The sequence below is a fragment of the Pelodiscus sinensis genome, chromosome 22 (genome assembly GCF_049634645.1).
Source record: "Pelodiscus sinensis isolate JC-2024 chromosome 22, ASM4963464v1, whole genome shotgun sequence".
Taxonomy (NCBI): domain Eukaryota; kingdom Metazoa; phylum Chordata; order Testudines; family Trionychidae; genus Pelodiscus; species Pelodiscus sinensis.
Genome location: NC_134732.1, coordinates 9,567,965 through 9,587,972, shown reverse-complemented (window position 1 = coordinate 9,587,972; position 20,008 = coordinate 9,567,965).

The window sequence follows — 20,008 nt, the reverse complement described above, 5'->3', positions numbered from 1 at the left end:
AAGTATCTGCGCAAAATCTTCCCAATGTAGACGTAGCCTGTGGGCTTATGGGCAAGATAGAAGAAGACGCACAGCATATAACAATCAAGATTACCTCATTCTCTCTCTCTAATAGAGTTGGTGGAGTAGGTGTAGATAATTCTATGCGTGGCATGGCCCCCAGTAAGGCAAAATGCCAGGGGAAGGTGTGAGTTAAAAGGGAGGAGGGTGGGATGTTTGGAGGGTAAGGGGACAGGCAGCTGGACCTGGAGCTCCATGCCCAGCCTCAAAACCAGCCTTGTACCCGGACCAAGAAAAGTGGCATGGCCAGTGGCAGATGCTGAGTGCTGACACAGGGCTAAGATTAGGGACCAGGCATGGGGAGGGGAGCTAGGGACATGACTGAGGCAGGACTGGAGCAGAGCTAGATAATGCCTTCCCTGGACCATGTGATGACTGACCTTGTACCCCATCATGCCCCGCACAGTCCTCCACAAACCCCTGGGAGGGAGAGAGCTTGGGGACAACTAGTCTAAAGGGAGTCTGAGCTGTTGCAACATACAGAGGATGCAGTGGAGAAAAATTGGGGCTTCACTACACGAGAAAGGCTGTAAACTAAGCTGTGATGTTAAAGTGCTGCTAAAGTCTGTGGAACAGTTTAAATCCAGTGTAAGGTAAAAGCTGAGGAAAAATAGAGTGGTCATAAGCCATGCCAGGGGGATGGGACAGGCTACACAGATTTTCACACTCAATTTTAAAAAGGATTTAACTAATGAGTGCAACTTTTGTGTTTTGAGATGACCTCCATCCCACCCCTAAATTTAGCTCGGGGTTGGAGCAGGCTCAGAGTGCAGAGTTCTCATGTATGGCTTGTTGTATCCATGGAGTTCATTATTGAACTAAGCTAAGAGTGTGTGGGAGAGAAAGAACAGCCGCATGACAAAGAAAACCTCAATATTGTACACACATGGGAGAGGACATTTTCTGTGCAAGCTAATGAGTAGGTGAATGAGTCTTTCATCACAGCCACCACACCATAGCTCAGCTGGCAAGGGAAGAAAAATCATAATTCTGTATGGAGAAAGAATACAGAAACTTTCTAAGGGTTAATAAAAACTAGGTGGTTTGAAACACATTGTATGGTGCTTAAAGGCACTGGCACTTGTGGGTGTTAAGTAGGGTAGCTGGTTAATCAGGTACTCGGTAACCATCATCGATACCAGTTAACCAAGGGGCCAGGAGTCAGATAATTGTGTAATTATTAATATTTTAATATATTTTTACATCCATAGTGTAAAGGATCCTCCACACATATACCTTCCTGCTCCTTCAGCTGGGTAATTAAACATAAAACTACTGGGTAATTAGAATTTATTTCTTCCCCCTGCACTAACATAAAAGCCTCTAAGCTGGAAATAACTGCATATATCTAGTGCAGGGCTGGGGAACCTCAGGCCTGGGGGCCGGATACAACCTTCAGCTTGCCTGGATCCAGCCCCTGAGACTCAGCTTCCCACACAGCATTGGGGATTCCATGCTGGTGCTCCAGGCCTCCTACTGCCTCCTGGGGGCTGAAGGGCACAAAATCTACTAGTCCCCCCCCCCCCCGCTCTGGTGTGCAAGGGGAATGTGGGGGGGTGTCTTTCTCCTTCTCAGTTGGGGGTTTTTCCCCCACTTCTCACTTGCGTGCGGCCCCTGACTGATTTTTCTGTGGATCAGTGGCCCCCAATGCAAAAAAGGTTCCCTGACCCTGATATAGTGCCTTGTTCTTCAGGCTGCATGTACACATGTGTGCTCACACACAAAATTTAAGACTGGACACTGAGATCCAAGAACGAGGCAGGGTGTGGATCAGTTTCAGCTGTGAGAATCAGGTGTCCTCAGTTGGAATTCTGCCTTAACTACAAACTAACTGGTGCTTTCAGAGAGTCATTTCACCTTTTTGCCACAATTTCTCAACCTGTACAGTAAGGATAATAATATAATCTGCCCTCCTTACAGGGAGGTGGTGAGAATTAATTAATGGCACCAAAGTGTTACAGAAAATGCTAAGAAGAAAAAGAAGAAAAAGATTTTCCCTACTAACAAGCATATTTAGAAACATTTTGAAAATGCAGAATGTTTCTTAGGGTTTGGTGCAGCTACCAATCCACTGACAAGTTACAGGATTAACACTATTTTGTACTTCTACAGTATTTGCCATGAGGATCTCAACGCACTAACGTTGTACTCTATCCCATGAGCTCCATGTAAACCATTACAATGCTAGTTCATTATTGATCTTCAAATCCCTCCTCAACATTCCCCTTTGCCATGATGCCTCCAAAAAAAACAATGCTCACACCGTTGATGCAGTGATACCTGATCCATCCCACTGACCAGTAGGATTTGTTTGTTTGGGCTTCTTTAGTTCAGAAAAGAGACAACTGAGAGGGGACATAGTAGCAGCTTTCAAATGCCTAAGGGAATGTTGCAAGGTAGAGGGAGAAAAATTGTTCCCCTCAGCCTCTGAGGATAGGAGAAGAAGCAATGGGGTTAAATTGCAGCAACGGAGGTTTAGGTTGGACATTAGCAAAAACTTCCTAACTCTCAGAGGGTACGTCTACACTACAGCGCTAATTCGAACTAAGCTAATTCGAACTAACGCGTCTAGAACTAAAAACTAGTTCGAATTACCATTTTGCTAATTCGAACTAGCATGTCCACATTAAGTGGACCCTGAAGCGGGGTTAAGGATGGCCGGAAGCAGTGCCGGCAGGGCATCAGAGGAGGACTTAGAGCGTGGAGATGCTGTCTCAGGCTAGCCGAGGGCTGCGCTTAAAGGGTCCCGACCCCCACCCCGGACAGACAGTTCTCTGGGGTGCCCCGCTTGCAAAGCAGTCCTGGCTTGGAGTGCCCGGAGTACCCACACTGGGCACATCACACCACTCGGCCATCAGCCCGGCTGCACTTGCCGCAGGCTGCCATCTGAGGAGAGGGGGCAATTGGGGGGCTGCAGGAGAGCTTCCACCCCCAGAAGCCCGCAGAGCCAGCCCAGTCCTCCCCATCGGGGGCTTGTGCCCCATTCCTCCCTCACCTCCTTCCACTTACCCTTCCCTAGCCCCTTTTCTTGATGTACAAAATAAAGGACAATTGTGTTCAAAAATAGAATCTGTCTTTATTGAACAAAACTGGGGGAGACTGGGAAAAGGAGGTGGGAGAGGGGAAGAGAGAGGCTGGGAGAGGGGAGGGCAACTAACATGATCAGGGGTTGGGAACAGGTCCCATATGAAGAGAGGCTAAAGAAATTGGGACTTTTCAGCTTAGAAAAGAGGAGACGGAGGGGGGAGAGGATAGAGGTCTCTAAAAGCAGGAGTTGGGTGGAGAGGGTGCATACAGAAAAGTTCTTCATTAGTTCCCATAAAGAAGGACTAGAGGACACCAAAGGAAAGGAATGGGTAGCAGGCTTCAAACTAGTATCAGAAAGTTGTTCTTCACAAAGCAAAGAGTCAACCTGTGGAACACTTTGCTGCAGGAGGCAGTGAAGGCTAGAACTAGAACAGAGTTTAAAGGGAAGTGAGATCAAGTCATGGAGGTTGGGTCCATGGAGTGGTATTAGCCAGGGGGTAAGAGTGGTGTCCCTGCACAAGGTTTGTGGAAGGCTGGATAGGGATGGCACGAGACAAATGGCTTGGTCACTGTCTTCGGTCCATCCCCTCCAGGGTTCCTAGGGTTGGCTGCTGTCGGCAGACAGGCTACTGGGCTAGATGGACCTTTGGTCTGACCCAGGATGGCCATTGTAAGCTCAGGGCTCATGGTTGGGGGTCTCAGTGGACCCCCTTGATTTTCTTGCACACCTGCTCCTGGGTGGCCAGGCTGGCAGCTCTCCTGCCCTAGCTGGCCACTTTCCTGTGCCTAGTGCGGAGATCGTGGACGAGGTCCACGATGTCTGCACTAGCTCAGGCGGGTGCCCGCCTCTTGCGGTCCCAGGCAAGCTCCCGGGAGCTGCCAGCCTAGTCCCGGGAAGAGGGGGAGGGCTGGGGGGCATCGGGTGGCTGGCTCGAGCCGTGCCAGGTGCAGGGTCTGCTGGCTGGGTGCTGGCAGGCTTGCACCTGGCACGGGCACCGTAGCCAGCCCGTGCCCCTTTAAGGGGTCTGGGGCCGGGAGGGGGGCAGACGAGTTTCCCTGGTGTTGGCCAGAGTGGCCACCAGGGAAACCTGGGGAGGGCTAGCCTCCCACTATTTTGAATTAAGGGGCTACACAGCCCTTAATTTGAACTAGTAAGTTCGAACTAGGCTTAATCCTCATTGAATGAGGATTACGTAGTTCGAACTAAGCGCTCCGTTAGTTCGAATTAAATTCGAACTAACGGAGCGCTAGTGTAGCGCCCATGAAAGTTAGTTCGAACTAACTTTGTAGTGTAGACATACCCAGAGTGGTTAAGCACTGGAATAAATTGTCGAGGTAGGTTATAGAACCTCTATCATTAGAGATTTTTAAAAGCAGGTTAGAAAACATCTGTCAGGCGCCATATGTGCTACCCCTGTCCTTCCCCTGGTGTGCAGGGAACAAGCAGAACGAAAAAATGGCTCTGTGCACTGCCATTTTCCTTGCTCTGGGACACACTTCCTGAAGGCTTCCCCTGTGAATCCTTCCTGGAGGCTTCCTTCCAGCGAATGGGAGCAGTGGGAGGTCATGTCACATGATGCCTCTGATGCGAAGCAAAAATAAGTACCCCCGGCCCCTTATGCTGAGACCCCACACTCTCACCCCCTCACTCAACCCTCCCCAGCCAGACACCCTGCCCCCAGCCTGCTCCTGCCCCCTGCCCTCTGGCCACCCAGCGTGACTCCAGCCTGCTCCTGACCTCTCCCCCTTGTCCAGACAGCCCCTTCCCCCAGCCAGAGACCCTACTCTTGCACCCTAACGTCCTACCCTCACCCGCTCTTACACCCTACCTCCCACCCAGATCCTGCACTCCCAACCCTGTCCCACTCACTGGCACCTGTCCCACACACTTAACCCCTCTTTTTTGGCCCCACCCCAGAGCCTGGGTAGGCCCACAAAATCCACTAACCCTGCAACCCCAGAAGAATAAATTTGGCCTGAGGTCTTGAACCTCAGTCGGCCCTGTCCCCCCCCCCCACCATGGGGCTGGAGCACCAGGGGTGTGAGGTGCTTCAGTTAGGGGCCTCATCAGTGAGGGTTGGGGGTTTTTGGAGGGTGGGTTTTTTTTTTTTTTTTTGCTTCTCACTTGTGTGGTCCCTGAATGATTTTTCTGTGGGTCACTGGCCCCCAACCCAAAAAAGCTTCCCCACCGCAGCCTTAAATAAAGACAATATTGAAACTTTTTGTGTTGGACATAATATTTTACTTTATTTAAAAATGAAGCCTGGCCAACAAGCCCCTAATTGGGGCCCATCTGGCTACAGTGTCATAATTCTCCTGTACCCTCCCCACACCAAACCTGAGCCCATTTTACACCTGAACCACTTGTCCTGAGCCCCTTATACCCCCACATCTCCAAACTCCTGCACCCCCACATCCGCAGCCCCCTGTCATAAGATTGACAGAAGACAGTTTGAATGCATGCATGAAACTGGATTTGACTAATTATGATGTAAACGTCAAAGAAGTCAGTGTTCTTGTGGAAATTCAAGCAGCCAGTGTAGACAGCTGGCAAGTTTTTCCGCAAAAGCAGCTCCTTTTGCGGAAAAACTTGCCATTCTGGACACAGCCAAAGAATATATGAAAATGAACACTTGAGACATTTATTTGTTGGCAATTAAGTCATTATACCAATGGCATGTATATTAAAAAATGTAACTTTAATTGTTAGTTTCCACTGCAAGCAAAACTCTTCATTTTAGGAATGCTTTTCTGGCTTTGTTGTGTGCAGACTCCTTTATAACTGAAGAAAAATCTAATTTACATGCAACATCACTCTGTTAATGTGCACTTAAGGAGGGTTTTTTTCCCCCAGTTCTTAGTTTCTGTGTTTATTACACTCAGGAATAAGTTTTCAATTGAACCGTGAGCTAGCGCTGCCCTACTAACTGATTTTCAGTACAGTTATTTTTATGGTGTACTGAAGTTTCATGTGCAGGTATTCAGTCTTTCAGCTTCCTCCAACCTCTACTAATGTTCCAACAAGATGGATCACAGTATGAAGTATTGCTGTTAAAAATGAAACAGGATACACAGTAAGGCGCCTGTTTTTCCATGCTCCACCAGAGCCAGATTCTTGTGAAGATCACTCCATTTGGAAGAATTTTTGTCAGCAGATGACTGGGAAAAGCATGATTTTCAGCATCGTTGAGGTATATTACTTGGAATCTGAAAACAACTAACTTTGAGAAATCATAGACTCAGAGCTGGAAGAGACCTCAAGAGGTCATCAAGTCCAGCCCCCTGCCCAAGGCAGGGCCAATCCCAACTAAATCAACTCACCAGGGCTTTGTCATGCTGAGACTTAAAAACCTCTAGGGATGGAGATTCCACCACCTCCCTAGGTAACCCATCCGGTGCTTCACCACCCTCCTAGTTAAATAGTTTTTCCTAATATCCAACCTCCCCCACTATAACTTGAGACCATTGCTCCTTGTTCTGCCATACTGTGAACAGACTCTCTCCATCCTCTTTGGAACCTCCCTTTGGGAATCATAGAATCATAGGACTGGAAGGGACCTCAAGAGGTCATCGAGTCCAGCCCCCCGCCCTCAAGGCAGGACCAAGCTCCATCTACACCATCCCTGACAGATGTCTATCTAACCTGTTCTTAAATATCTCCAGAGAGGGAGATTCCACCACCTCCCTTGGCAATTTATTCCAATATTTGACCACCCTGACAGTTAGGAATTTTTTCCTAATGTCCAATCTAAACCTCCCCTGCTGCACTTTAAGCCCATTACTCCTTGTCCTGTCCTCAGAAACCAAGAGGAACAAATTTTCTCCTTCCTCCTTGTGACACCCTTTTAGATATTTGATCATGCTATCATGTCCCCCCTTAATCTTCTTTTTTCCAAACTAAACAAGCCCAGTTCATGAAGCCTGGCTTCATAGGTCATGTTCTCTAGACCTTTAATCATTCTTGTCGCTCTTCTCTGTACCCTTTCCAATTTCTCCACATCTTTCTTGAAATGTGGCACCCAGAACTGGACACAGTACTCCAGCTGAGGCCTAACTAGTGCAGAGTAGAGCGGCAGAATGACTTCACGAGTTTTGCTTACAACACACCTGTTGATACAATCTAGAATCATATTTGCTTTTTTTGCGACAGCATCACACTGTTGACTCATATTCAACTTGTGGTCCACTATGACCCCTAGATCCCTTTCCGCCATGCTCCTTCCTAGACAGTCGCTTCCCATCTTGTATGTATGGAACTGATTGTTCCTTCCTAAGTGGAGCACTTTGCATTTCTCTTTATTAAACTTCATCCTGTTTACCTCTGACCATTTCTCTAACTTGCTAAGGTCATTTTGAATTATGTCCCTATCCTCAAAATTACCTTAGCAAGTTAGGAAGTTGAAGGCTACTACCAAATCCCCCCTCACTCTTCTCTTCTGCAGACTAAACAAACACAAATCCCTCAGTCTCTCCTCAGAGGTCATGTGCTCTAGCCCCCTAATCATTTTGGTTGCCCTCTGCTGGACCCTCTCCAATGTGTGCACATCTTTTCTATAGTGGGGGGCCCAGAACTGGACACAATACTCCAGATGTGGCTTCACCAGAGCCAAATAAAGGGGAATAATCACTTCTCTAGATCTGCTGGCAATGCTCCTCCTAAAGAACCCTAATATGCCTTTAGCCTTCTTGGCTACAAGGGCACACTGTTGACTCATATCCAGCTTCTCATCCACTGTAATCCCAAGCTTCTTTTCTGTAGAACTGCTACTTATCCAGTCAATCCCCAGCCTGTAATAATGCTTGGGATTCTTCCATCCCAGGTGCAGGCGTCCACACTTGTCCTTGTTGAACCTTGATTTTCATGCACACCTGCTCCTGGGTGGCCAGGCTGGCAGCTCTCCTGCCCTAGACGGCCACTTTCCTGTGCCTAGTGCGGAGGTCGTGGACGAGGTCAACGATGTCCACACTAGACTAGGTGGGTGCCCGCCTCTTGAGGTCCCGGGCAAGCTCCCGGGAGCCGCCAGCCTGGTCCCGGGAAGAGGGGGAGGGCTGGGGGGCATCGGGTGGGTGGCTCGATCCGTGCCAGGTGCAGGGTCTGCTAGCTGGGTGCTGGCAGGCTTGCACCTGGCATGGGCACCGTATCTAGCCCGTGCCCCTTTAAGGGGTCTGGGGCCGGGAGGGGGGCAGATGAGTTTCCCTGGTGTTGGCCAGAGTGGCCACCAGGGAAAGCTGGGGAGGGCTAGCCTCCCACTAGTTCGAATTAAGGGGCTACACACTCCTTAATTCGAACTAGTAAGTTCGAACTAGGCTTAGTCCTCGTACAATGAGGTTTACCTAGTTCGAACTAAGCGCTCCGCTAGTTCGAATTAAGTTCAAACTAGCAGAGCGATAGTGTAGCGCCTATCAAGATTAATTCGAACTAATGTCCGTTAGTTCGAATTAACTTTGTAGTGTAGACATACCCTATTACACTTAGGAAATCCCAGTCTAAGGGAAGTGGGTACTTAACTCGTTTACATTCCTTCAAAAATCATAGTCCTGCTACGTGTAGAGGCTGGTCTGTGGTTGCCATGCTTGATGCTTTCTACTGACAGGAGACTTCAGTCTCCAGGGCTACTGATTTCTACATTCCTCATGTTTCTTTCATGTAGATAACACCAGCCGGATCTATGCAAAAACAAAGAACATAATCACCAGCACAACATCCTGTCTCCAAAAGAATTCAGTTTTTAACAGTGGGAAAAACTAAGGCGATGTCTATACTGCTCCCATTTTGTGCAAAAAATATGCAAATGAGGTGAAGTGTGGAATATTGCTGCACCTCATTTGCATAATTAATGAATCTCTGTTTTTGCGCAAGAGGCTTTTGCACAAAAAAGATCCATCTACACGGCTTCTTTTTGTGCAAAAACCCCCACTTGTGCAAGAGCCGTTCTTTCTGAAAAAAATGCAGAAGAAAGGCTCTTGCACAAGAGGGGGTTTTTGCACAAAAAGGAGCCATGCAGATTGCTCCTTTCTGTGCAAAAGCCTCTTGCACAAAAATGGAGCCTCATTAATTATGCAAATGAGGCACAGCAATATTCCACACTTAGCCTCATTTGCATATTTTTTGCACAAAATGGGAGCAGTATAGACATCGCCTTACCCCGAGGAGGAATCCAACAGATTCTTAAGCGCCTACGTAATGGGGACAGGACTAAACAGTATTCACTGTAGCAATAGGTTTTATTAGGTAATTAAAGGTTTTATTCAGATGATTTTGAAGGCTTCATTGTTTACAAGAGCCAGTGACCCATTTATACTGCACCATCCTCTGTCTAGTGCATCCTCTGCATCATCGTTTGTCTGTCCATATGTGCCACCCCATTCTCCTGAAAAGTATTATAAAATGCTTCAATGTTTCTAACTGTGCTATTCTTGGTACCTCTTTGGGTATAAAGCACGAGCCTTAGTACCATGAATCCACCTATACAGACCTCACTGGGAGAGGAAAAAACTAATAAGGCTTTGGATACTTCTAAAAACCATTTCCGCTAGCCAATGTTCCCTTCTAATTGTTTCCAACTGCATGTAGAATAATTTTTGTTATGTATGCCAAGGCATGTGCAGATGTGCAGCACCAAGAGAAACACATACTGCTGGCTGTGTGCAGCTTAGGGTGCTCTGCCAGTCAGCTGGGTGCCCCCTGAATTTCTCCTGCCCAAGCACTCAGCTTTCAGGAAACACTGAGCTCTCAAAACACATTCAGCCAAGAAATAAATATCTCAAACAAATAAAAAGGGAAGAGTTACTTGGTGTTCATTAATACAATGAGGCTCCTATTTCTAGTCCCAGTGGCTGATAAGATATTGGATCTTAGACATTCAGTCCAGGATCAAAATATCAAGTTCCCTGCTCTGCACCTCAAGACCAAAGTCACTTTAAGAAAAGTGCCACATTTGGGAAGAATGAAAGAAAGCTGGTGTGAAAATTTGTTACAATCTCCCCAAAAGGGACTATCTGAAAGGCTTGGAACATTCATAGCAGTGACAGTAGAGATGAAGCAGTGGGCAGAAGGCAGGGGAGCTGTCCAGGCATGCCTGATTGCATTTTGTCACATAGTTCCACAACAGATCACACAGACAATTGTCACCTCCAAATGATATAGTCTAATATTTTCAAAGGTGGAGGCTTGAAACTAGCCCCCCTAGACCAGACCCTCATTTAGGAACTGACATAAGTCACCGGGGTTGGTGAGCAAACAATGGCTCCCTTTGGTTTCAGTTTGACTGTAATTCAGTGCTATGTGATTAACAGATATTCTGGCCAGCAGGGACCATTATGGTCATCGAGTCTGACCTCCCTGCACAGAGTTTGACCCAGCAATTCCTGCATCGGCTCAATAACTCTGAGCTCATTAATCATTTCTAGAGTCTGTGTGCAGCAGCGCTTTCTACAGTTTTCATAAAGCCAGGAAAAGAATGTCCTAGACTTCTTGGTGAGCTCAGGATCTATACGCCTCTCTTCTAAAAGAGCGCCTGACCAGACTTGGAGCCCCTCTCCCTTGTCAAGGACACTGTAGGCAGACATGTGAATGATTCAGCAACTAGAAAGAGCAGGTTCATCTTTAAAACTTAGCACGAACTAGAGACTATTATATATACACATATTATATATCTCACATTTTCACTGACCTATTGCCAGTATTTGTCAGCCAACCATTCCTCAGAGGATCCAGAAAAACAAAGTCACTTCAACCAACCTCTCTTATTCCTGAGGGTTAACTTATTTTTAAAAATTCTGTTCACTCAGTTTCACCTTTATAAAGACCTTATTTTTCCAATACCATGGGAATTGTCTGGCATCTTATGCCAGGTCATGAGCTAATCTCTTTAAAAATGGAACTTTCTGGGGTCTGGCAGTAGAAATAGAGATAATATAGCAATTGAGTAAGGACCTGGATTGGACCAGCCACCTTCACATTAAACCAGCTGTTATTGTTTGTTAAAGCACCAGTAATGCTCTTTGCAGCTGCAAAGGAGTCTGAATCAATGACAACTTCTGCTGCAGTTATTGCACCGAGACACTGAAGCACATCTGACCAGTCAGTCTTGGTTCATTTGCATTCAAAACCAGAAGCTTCTTAATAGGCATTTCTAATACAAGTTGGACACACTGTACTCAAGGTAGTGAACACATTAGAATGTAGAGTAGAGATAAAAATCAAATAAGAACATAAGAACATAAGAATGGCCATACTGAGTCAGACCAAAGGTCCATCCATCCCAGTACCCTGTCTGCCGACAGTGGTCAATGCCAGGTGCCCCAGAGGGAGTGAATCCAATAGATAATGATCAAGCGATCCCTCTCCTGACGTCCATCTCCACCCTCTGACAAACAGGCTAGGGACACCATTCCTTACCCATACTGGCTAATAGCCATTAATGGACTTAACCTCCATGAATTTATCTAGTTTTATTTAAACCCTGTTATAGTCCTAGCCTTCACAACCTCCTCAGGCAAGGAGTTCCACAGATTGACTATGTGCTGTGTGAAGAAGAACTTCCTTTTATTTGTTTTATACCTGCTGCTCATTAGTTTCATTTGGTGGCCCCTAGTTCTTATATTATGGGAAAAAGTACATAACTTTTCCTTATTCACTTTCTCCACACCTCTCATGATTTTATAGACCTCTATCATACCCCCCCTTAGTATCCTCTTTTCTAAGCTGAAAAGTCCCAGTTTCTTTAATCTCTTCTCATATGAGACCTATTCCAAACCCTTAATCATTTTAGTTGCCCTTCTCTGAACCTTTTCTAATGCCAGTATATCTTTTTTGGAGATGAGGAGACCACGTTTGCATGCAATATTCCAGATGTGGGCATACCATGGATATATAATAGGACAATGAGATATTCTCGGTCTTATTCTCTATCCCTTTTTTAATGATTCCTAACATCCTGTGTTGCACATTGCGTGGACATCTTCAGAGAATTATCCATGATGACTCCAAGATCTCTTTCCTGATTAGTTGTAGCTAAATTAGCCTCCATCCTATTATATGTATAGTTGGGGTTATTTTTTCCAATGTGCATTACTTTACATTTATCCACATTAAATTTCATTTGCCATTTTAGTTTTGTGAGATCTTTTTGAAATTCTTCACAGTCTGCTTTGGTCTTAACTACCTTAAGCAGTTTAGTATCGTCTGCAAACTTTGCCCCCTCACTATTTACCCCTTTCTCCAGATCATTTATGAATAAATTAAATGGGATTGGTCCTAGGACTGACCCTTGAGAAGCACCATTAGTTACCCCTCTCCATTCTGAAAATTTACTATTTATTCCTACCCTTTGTTTCCTGTCTTTTTAACCAGTTCTCAGTCCATGAAAGGATCTTCCCTCTTATCCCATGACAACTTAATTTACATAAGAGCCTTTGGTGAGAAACCTTGTCAAAGGCTTTCTGGAAATCAAAGTACACTATATCTGCTGGATCCCCCTTGTCCACAGTTTGTTGACCCCTTCAAAGAACTCTAAGGGTAAGTCTACACTACAGAGTTAGTTCGAACTAATGGACGTTAGCTCGAACTAACTTTAATAGGCACTACACTAGCGCTCCGCTAGTTCGAATTCAATTCGAACTAGTGGAGCGCTTAGTTCGAACTAGGTAAACCTCATTTTACGAGGATTAAGCCTAGTTAGAACTAGCTAGTTCGAATTAAGGGCTGTGTAGACCCTTAATTCGAACTAGTGGGAGGCTAAGGCTTCCCAGGTTTCCCTGGTGGCCACTCTGGCCAACACCGGGGAAACTCTATGCCCCCCTCCCGGCCACGGACCCCTTAAAGGGGCACGGGCTGGCTACGGTGCCCGTGCCAGGTGCAAGCCTGCCAGCACCCAGCCAGCAGACCCTGCACCTGGCACGGATCGAGCCAGCCACCCGATGCCCCCCAGTGCTCCCCCTCTTCCCGGGACCAGGCTGGTGGCTCCCGGAAGCTTGCCTGGGACTGCAAGAGGCGGGCACCCGCCTGGGCTAGTGCGGACATCGTGGACCTCGTCCACGATCTCCGCACTAGGCACAGGAAGGTGGCCGTCTAGGGCAGGAGAGCTGCCAGCCTGGCCACCCAGGAGCAGGAGTGCATGAAAATCAAGGTGGTCCACTGAGACCCCCAACCATGAGCCCTGAGCTTACAATGGCCGTCCTGGGTCAGACCAAAGGTCCATCTAGCCCAGTAGCCTGTCTGCCGACAGCGGCCAACCCTAGGGACCCTGGAGGGGATGGACCGGAGACAGTGACCAAGCCATTTGTCTCGTGCCATCCCTCTCCAGCCTTCCACAAACTTTGGGCAGGGACACCACTCCTCCCCCCGGCTAATACCACTCCATGGACTCAACCTCCAGGACTTGATCTCACTTCCCTTTAAACTCTGTTCTAGTTCTAGCCTTCACTGCCTCCTGCAGCAAGGAGTTCCACAGGTTGACTCTTTGCTTTGTGAAGAACCACTTTCTGTTACTAGTTTGAAAGCCTGCTACCCATTCCTTTCCTTTGGTGTCCTCTAGTCCTTCTTTATGGGAACTAATGAAGAACTTTTCTGTATGCACCCTCTCCACCCAACTCCTGCTTTTAGAGACCTCTATCCTGTCCCCCCTCCGTCTCCTCTTTTCTAAGCTGAGAAGTCCCAGTCTCTTTAGCCTCTCTTCATATGGGACCTGTTCACAACCCCTGATCATTTTAGTTGCCCTCCCCTCTCCCAGCCTCTCTCTTCCCCTCTCCCACCTCCTTTTCCCAGTCTCCCCCAGTTTTGTTCAATAAAGACAGATTCTATTTTTGAACACAATTGTCCTTTATTTTGTACATCAAGAAAAGGGGCTAGGGAAGGGTAAGTGGAAGGAGGTGAGGGAGGAATGGGGCACGAGCCCCCGATGGGGAGGACTGGGCTGGCTCTGTGGGCTTCTGGGGGTGGAAACTCTCCTGCAGCCCCCCAATTGCCTCCTCTCCCCAGATGGCAGCCTGCGGCAAGTGCAGCCGGGCTGATGTCCGAGTGGTGTGATGTGCCCAGTGTGGGTACTCCGGGCACTCCAAGCCAGGACTGGTTTTCAAGCGGGGCACCCCTGAGAACTGTCTGTCCGGGGTGGGGGTCGGGACCCTTTAAGCACAGCCCTCGGCTAGCCTGAGACAGCATCTCCACACTCTAAGTCCTCCTCTGATGCCCTGCCTTCACTGCTTCCTGCCATCCTTAAGCCCTGTTCAGGGTCCACTTAATGTGGACATGCTAGTTCGAATTAGCAAAACGGTAATTCGAACTAGTTTTTAGTTCTAGACGCGTTAGTTGGAATTAGCTTAGTTCGAATTAACTAATTCGAACTAAGTTAGATCGAATTAGCGCTGTAGTGTAGACATACCCTAATAGATTAGTAAGACATGATTTCCCTTTACAGAAACCATGTTGACTTTTGCCCAACAAATTATGTTCATCTATGTGTCTGACAATTTTATTCTTTACTATTGTTTCAACTAATTTGCCCGGTACTAATGTTAGACTTGCCAGTCTGTAATTGCAAAAATCTACATTTCTAATGATCGAATCTCCCATTACTAACACCTGCCTTTTCCTAGTGAATGGAGTTCCCTCTCCTGGAGAGGTAACTTCAGTGCGAGAGGATACCCTGACATCTGGAAGGAGGGTCCCAACTATGAGAAGGTTTCCCTCTGCTCCCGTTGACTGTTCTCCTTCCCTGAGCCTTTCATGCTCCCTAACAGTGCAGAGGCTGTCTGACTGGAGGTGGGACAATTCTAAAGTGTCCCGGAAAGCCTCATCTACATACCTCTCTGCCTCCCTCAGCTCCTCCAGTTCAGCCACGCTGGCCTCCACAGCCTGTATATGGTCTCTGAGGACCAGGAGCTCCTTGCACCAAATGCACACATATGCCACCCGCCCTCAAGGCAGGTAATCATACATGCTACACTGAGTGCAATAAACAGGATAGCCCCCACTGCTACTGGGCTTCTGCCTGCATTCTCTCCTACAGCTACCTAGGTTATTGATAGGGTTTTTAGTTAAATCAGGAAGTTTTGATTAAAACCTTTAAACTAAACTATAAAGAATGGCAAGTATACCTTAGCCTCTTTCTACTCCCCTTCCAAACTCTCTCTCAAAACTCCTTGTTTGCTGCCCCTGGTTGCTGACTCTCTGCTTTATAACGTCCTGGCCTTCCTGATAGCCCCACCCCTTGACTAAGGCTGAGCCAATTAACAAAGGCTTCTAGATTTCAAACCTTTAGAAGCTCACAGCTTCCAACTGCCAGCCACAGCACACGCTCCTTCAAACAAACCAACAAAACAAACAGACAAACATAAGCACACAGCAAGTAACCCCCAAAATGCACACTACAGACAGCTACTTACCTCAAGGGTCCCATATTTGCTTGCAAAGCTGCCTCAGCTGTGTCACAGGCACAACATTTCTGGCTTCTAGAGGAAATTCTCCTTTAGGTTAAGAGTCAGGACTTGTCTTCAGGGAGATTAACACTGCAGATATTGATCTTTCAGGGGTCGATTTAGCAGGTCTAGCAAAGACCCACTAAATTGATTGCATGATCACTCTTCCATCAATTCAGATTACTCCACCAGGTCATGAAGAGTGAAGGGAATCAACAGGAGAGTTTCTCCGATCCCTCTCCATCACGGTAAGTTGAACTGAGGTACATCAACTCCAGCTATGTATTAGGTAGAGATGCATATCTTAGTTCAACTTTGTCCCCTACTGTAGACCTGGCCTCAGTGTCCAAACAGTCTTAGATCTCTGTTCTATGCCTCATCTCACCATGACTGTCAATGAGCACTTTGGCACAGGTGTGATCATACCATAGAAGACACATGCCTATGTTTATGCATCAACTTCCTGTCTCTTGCCTTGGGCCTGGCAGAGATTCCAGTGCCTCAAAAATTTCAGAGGGGTTTTGTAACTGAAAAATACTTAAAAAATAATGAATCATTTTGCAGCACCTTAGAGACTCACAAAAAAACGTAGATGGTATCATGAGCTTTCTTGGGCACAGCCCACTTCTTCAGATGAATGGTGTTAAGTGGTCCTGTTTCCAAATAAATAGCAGACAGAGAGGGAATGGGGGGGGGGGGGAGAAGAGAAGGAAAAAGAAGGAACAAAAAGGGGAAACATTGGTTATTAGAATGCCCATGCTAAATGAAGCTGATAGAGTGGGTACTAAGTGCTTTTAAGTACCCTGAATAGGAGGCTGCCAGACAACTCACCAACACCAGATTCTACAGGCTTCTCTCCTCTGTTCCCACTAAAGAATACAAAAAAAAAAATGTAAACCATCTACTCATGGTACATCTCAGGACCAAATCTGCAGAAACACCCCTCCTCCCCCCAGATCCCCAGCCAGGAGTTTTTTTATCTGCTACTCAAGATACACAAACCTGGAAATCTCAGACAACCTATCATCACAAGCATTGGCACATTTATAGCAGGATTATCTGGTTATATTGAACCTCTCCTCAGACCTTATATTACCAGCACTCCTACCTATCTTTGGGTGTGTCTAGACTACATGGCTCCGTCGACGGAGCCATGTAAAGTAGTTTACTCGACAGTCAATGAAGTGGGGATTATTGCTTCATTAAAATAAAAAAGGCCACCACACTGTGCTGACAATCAACTGATCTGGCACAGCATGTGCGGCAGTCTAGATGTGGATCAGTCGACAACGGAAGCCTTTGTTGACTGCTCCGGTAAACCTCATTTCACGAGGCATAAGGGAGCGGTCGACAAAGGCTTCTCTTGTCGACTGATCTGCATCTAGACGGCCGCACTGTGCTGGATCAGCTGATTGTCAACACAGCGCAATGGCCATTTTTATTTTAATTAAGTGGGGATTATTAAAATTCCCACTTCATTGACTATGTTGGATAAACTACTTTACATGGCTCCGTCAGAAGACCCATGTAGTCTAGACACACCCTTTGAGACACCACTGACTTCCTGAGGGAATTACAGAACATTAGTAATCTTCCTGAAAACACCATGTGACTTAGTGTGGGCTTCCTCCTGTCTGTAGTGACTGTGTGTGTGTGTGTGTGTGTGTGTATGTATGTGTGTGTGTGTGTATAGTGCCCAGCAGGGGATGGGATCTGTGCATGAAAACTTCTGAGGATAGGCACATAGGGAATGGCCCAGGCTGGCCTTTCACCTGAGCTAGGTGGAGGATTTAGTCAGGTGACACTTTGCCCAGGAATCTGAACAAAGGAGGAGGCAGGGCAGCCTGGAGGGCTGTAACCAGTTGCTGGGGGTGTGAGCGAGTTTTTCTGGCTGGCTCAGGGAGAAGGGAGTTTAGCTGGCTTGGGGGACTGGGCAGGGGGCCCAGAGCCCCAGCTCTGCCCCCCCCCCCATTTCCCAAGATGGATGTACTGACTGCTCCTGTTTCCTGTAACAAGAAATCTGTGCTACGCTGTGTCCCTGTCAATGAATAAACCTTATGTTCTACTTGTTGGCTGAGAATCACTTCTGACTGTAGATGGGGATGCAGGGACCAGTGACTTCCCCACCCTCTATGACACACCATCCCGGCCACCATGGATGTAGAAGCTCTTTACACCAACATTGCACATGATGATGGATTACTGGCTGTCAGGAACACTATCCCTGATAACATCACAGCACACCTGGTTACAGAGCTCTGTGACTTGGTCCTCACCCACAACTATTTTCAATTTGGAGATATAAATTATCTTCAAGTCAGTGGCACAGCTATGGGCACATGGCCTCCACAATATGCCAACATCTTTATGGCTGAGCTTGAACAATGTTTCCTCAGCTCTCACCACCTAGCACTCTTACTCTACTTACACTACACTGGTGACATTTTCATCCCATGGACCTATGGGAATGGAACCCTTGAAGAATTTCACAGGGATTTCAACAACTTCCATCCCACCATCAACCTTAGCATGGACCAGTCCACATGAGAGATTCACATCCTTGACACTACACTACAATTACATGACAAACACATTTCCACCACCTTATACTGGAAACCTACCGACCATTACACTAATCTTCATGCCTCCATCCAAGACACATTTCCCAAACAATTGTTTATAGCCCGGCCCTAAGATACAACTGGATTTGCTGCAATCCCACAGACAGAGACAAACACCTACAGGATCTATACGAAGCATTCTTAAAACTGAAATACCCACCCGAAGAAGTGAAAAAACAGATTGACAGAGTCAGTCGAGCACCCAGGCATCAACTTCTTCAAGATAGGCCCAACAAAGAGAACAACATGACACTGCTTGTCATCACCTACAGCCCCCAACTTAAACCCTACAGTGCATTATTAACAATCTACAACCTACTCTGGAAAATGACCCCACACTCTCACAAGCCTTGGGGACAGGTCAGTCCTTGCCTACAGGCAATTCCCTGCCCTCAAACAATTTTTTTCCAGTAACCACGCAGCACACCTCCATCATTTTCATCCAGGAACCCACCCCTGCAATCAGCTCTGGAGTCAACTCTGTCCACACATCTATACAAGGGACATCATCACAGGACCTAACCACATCAGCCACCACATCAGAGGCTTATATAAATGCAAATCCACTAATGTGATCTATGCCATCAAGTGCCAGCAATGCCCCTCTGCCATGTATATTGGCCAGACTGGACAGTCTCTATGAGAAAGAATTAATGGACATAAATCAGTATTCAAAAAGGTAACACACAGAAGCCTAGTGGGGAACATTTTAACTTGCCCGGGCACTCATTAATGGACCTCAGTGTTACCGTATTATTGAAAACCAATTAAAAAAAACCAGCTTGAAGTGTGTGTGCATGGGGGAGGGGGCGACCTGCAGAACTTAATTTCATTTACAAGTTTGATATTTGCAACAGATCTAAACAAAGTCCTTGCCTGGATGGCCTGCTACATTCCACATCCTAATGACATAGAAAAACCAAGCACCAGGTACCTAAGAGCACTTAGTACTCACTCTATCAGCTTCATTTAGCATGGACACTAACTGACAATTCCCCCCCTCCCCCTTTTTTAATCCTTCTCTTCCCTCCCTTCTGCCCCTCCTTCCCCCTGCTCCCATTCCCTCTCTCTGCCATTTATTTGGAAAGTGGACACCTGAAGAAGTGAGTTGTGCCCACGAAAGCTCATGATAGCATCTACATTTTTATTAGTCTCTAAGGGTATGTCTACACTGCAGAGTTAATTCGAAATAACAGCAGTTATTTCAAATTAACTGTAATAGCTGTCTACACATACAAACCACCATTTCGAAATAAATTTGAAATAGCGGAGCCCTTATTTCAAATCAGGTAAACCTCATTCTACGAGGAATAACACCTAATTTGAAATAGCTAATTAGAAATAAGTGCTGTGTAGACACTTAATTCGAAATAGGGGGCCTCCAGCTCTTCCAAGGGAGCCCTGGTAGCCACTCTGGGCACAACCAGGAAAACTTACTCTCCTTTCCCCCAGCCCCAGAGCCATTAAAGGGGTAGACCCTGGCCACAGTGCCTGTGCCAGCTCCAAGCCTGCCTGCCCAGAGCCAGCAGTGGCCACCAGGGTCCCTGATCCAGTGGCCCCAAAACATAAGCCAGCAAGCCACTGGCAACCAGCCCTCCACCACTCCCCAGGAGCAGTCTGCCAGCTCCCAGGAGCCTGACAGGGGCTGGAGAAGGCAGGTGCCTTCCTGGTTCAGGGTAGAGATCATGGACCTTATTTAGGTTTGGGGAGGATGCCCAGAACTTCCATGATCTCAGCCTTAGCTGGAGGAACATGGCCGTGTATGGCAGGATAGCTGCCAGCCTGGCCACCAATGGCCACATGCGAACCCAGGAGCAGGAATGCATGAAAGTCAGGTTGGTCTGTCGAAACCACCAAACCTGAGCCCTGAGCTTCCCCCTTCT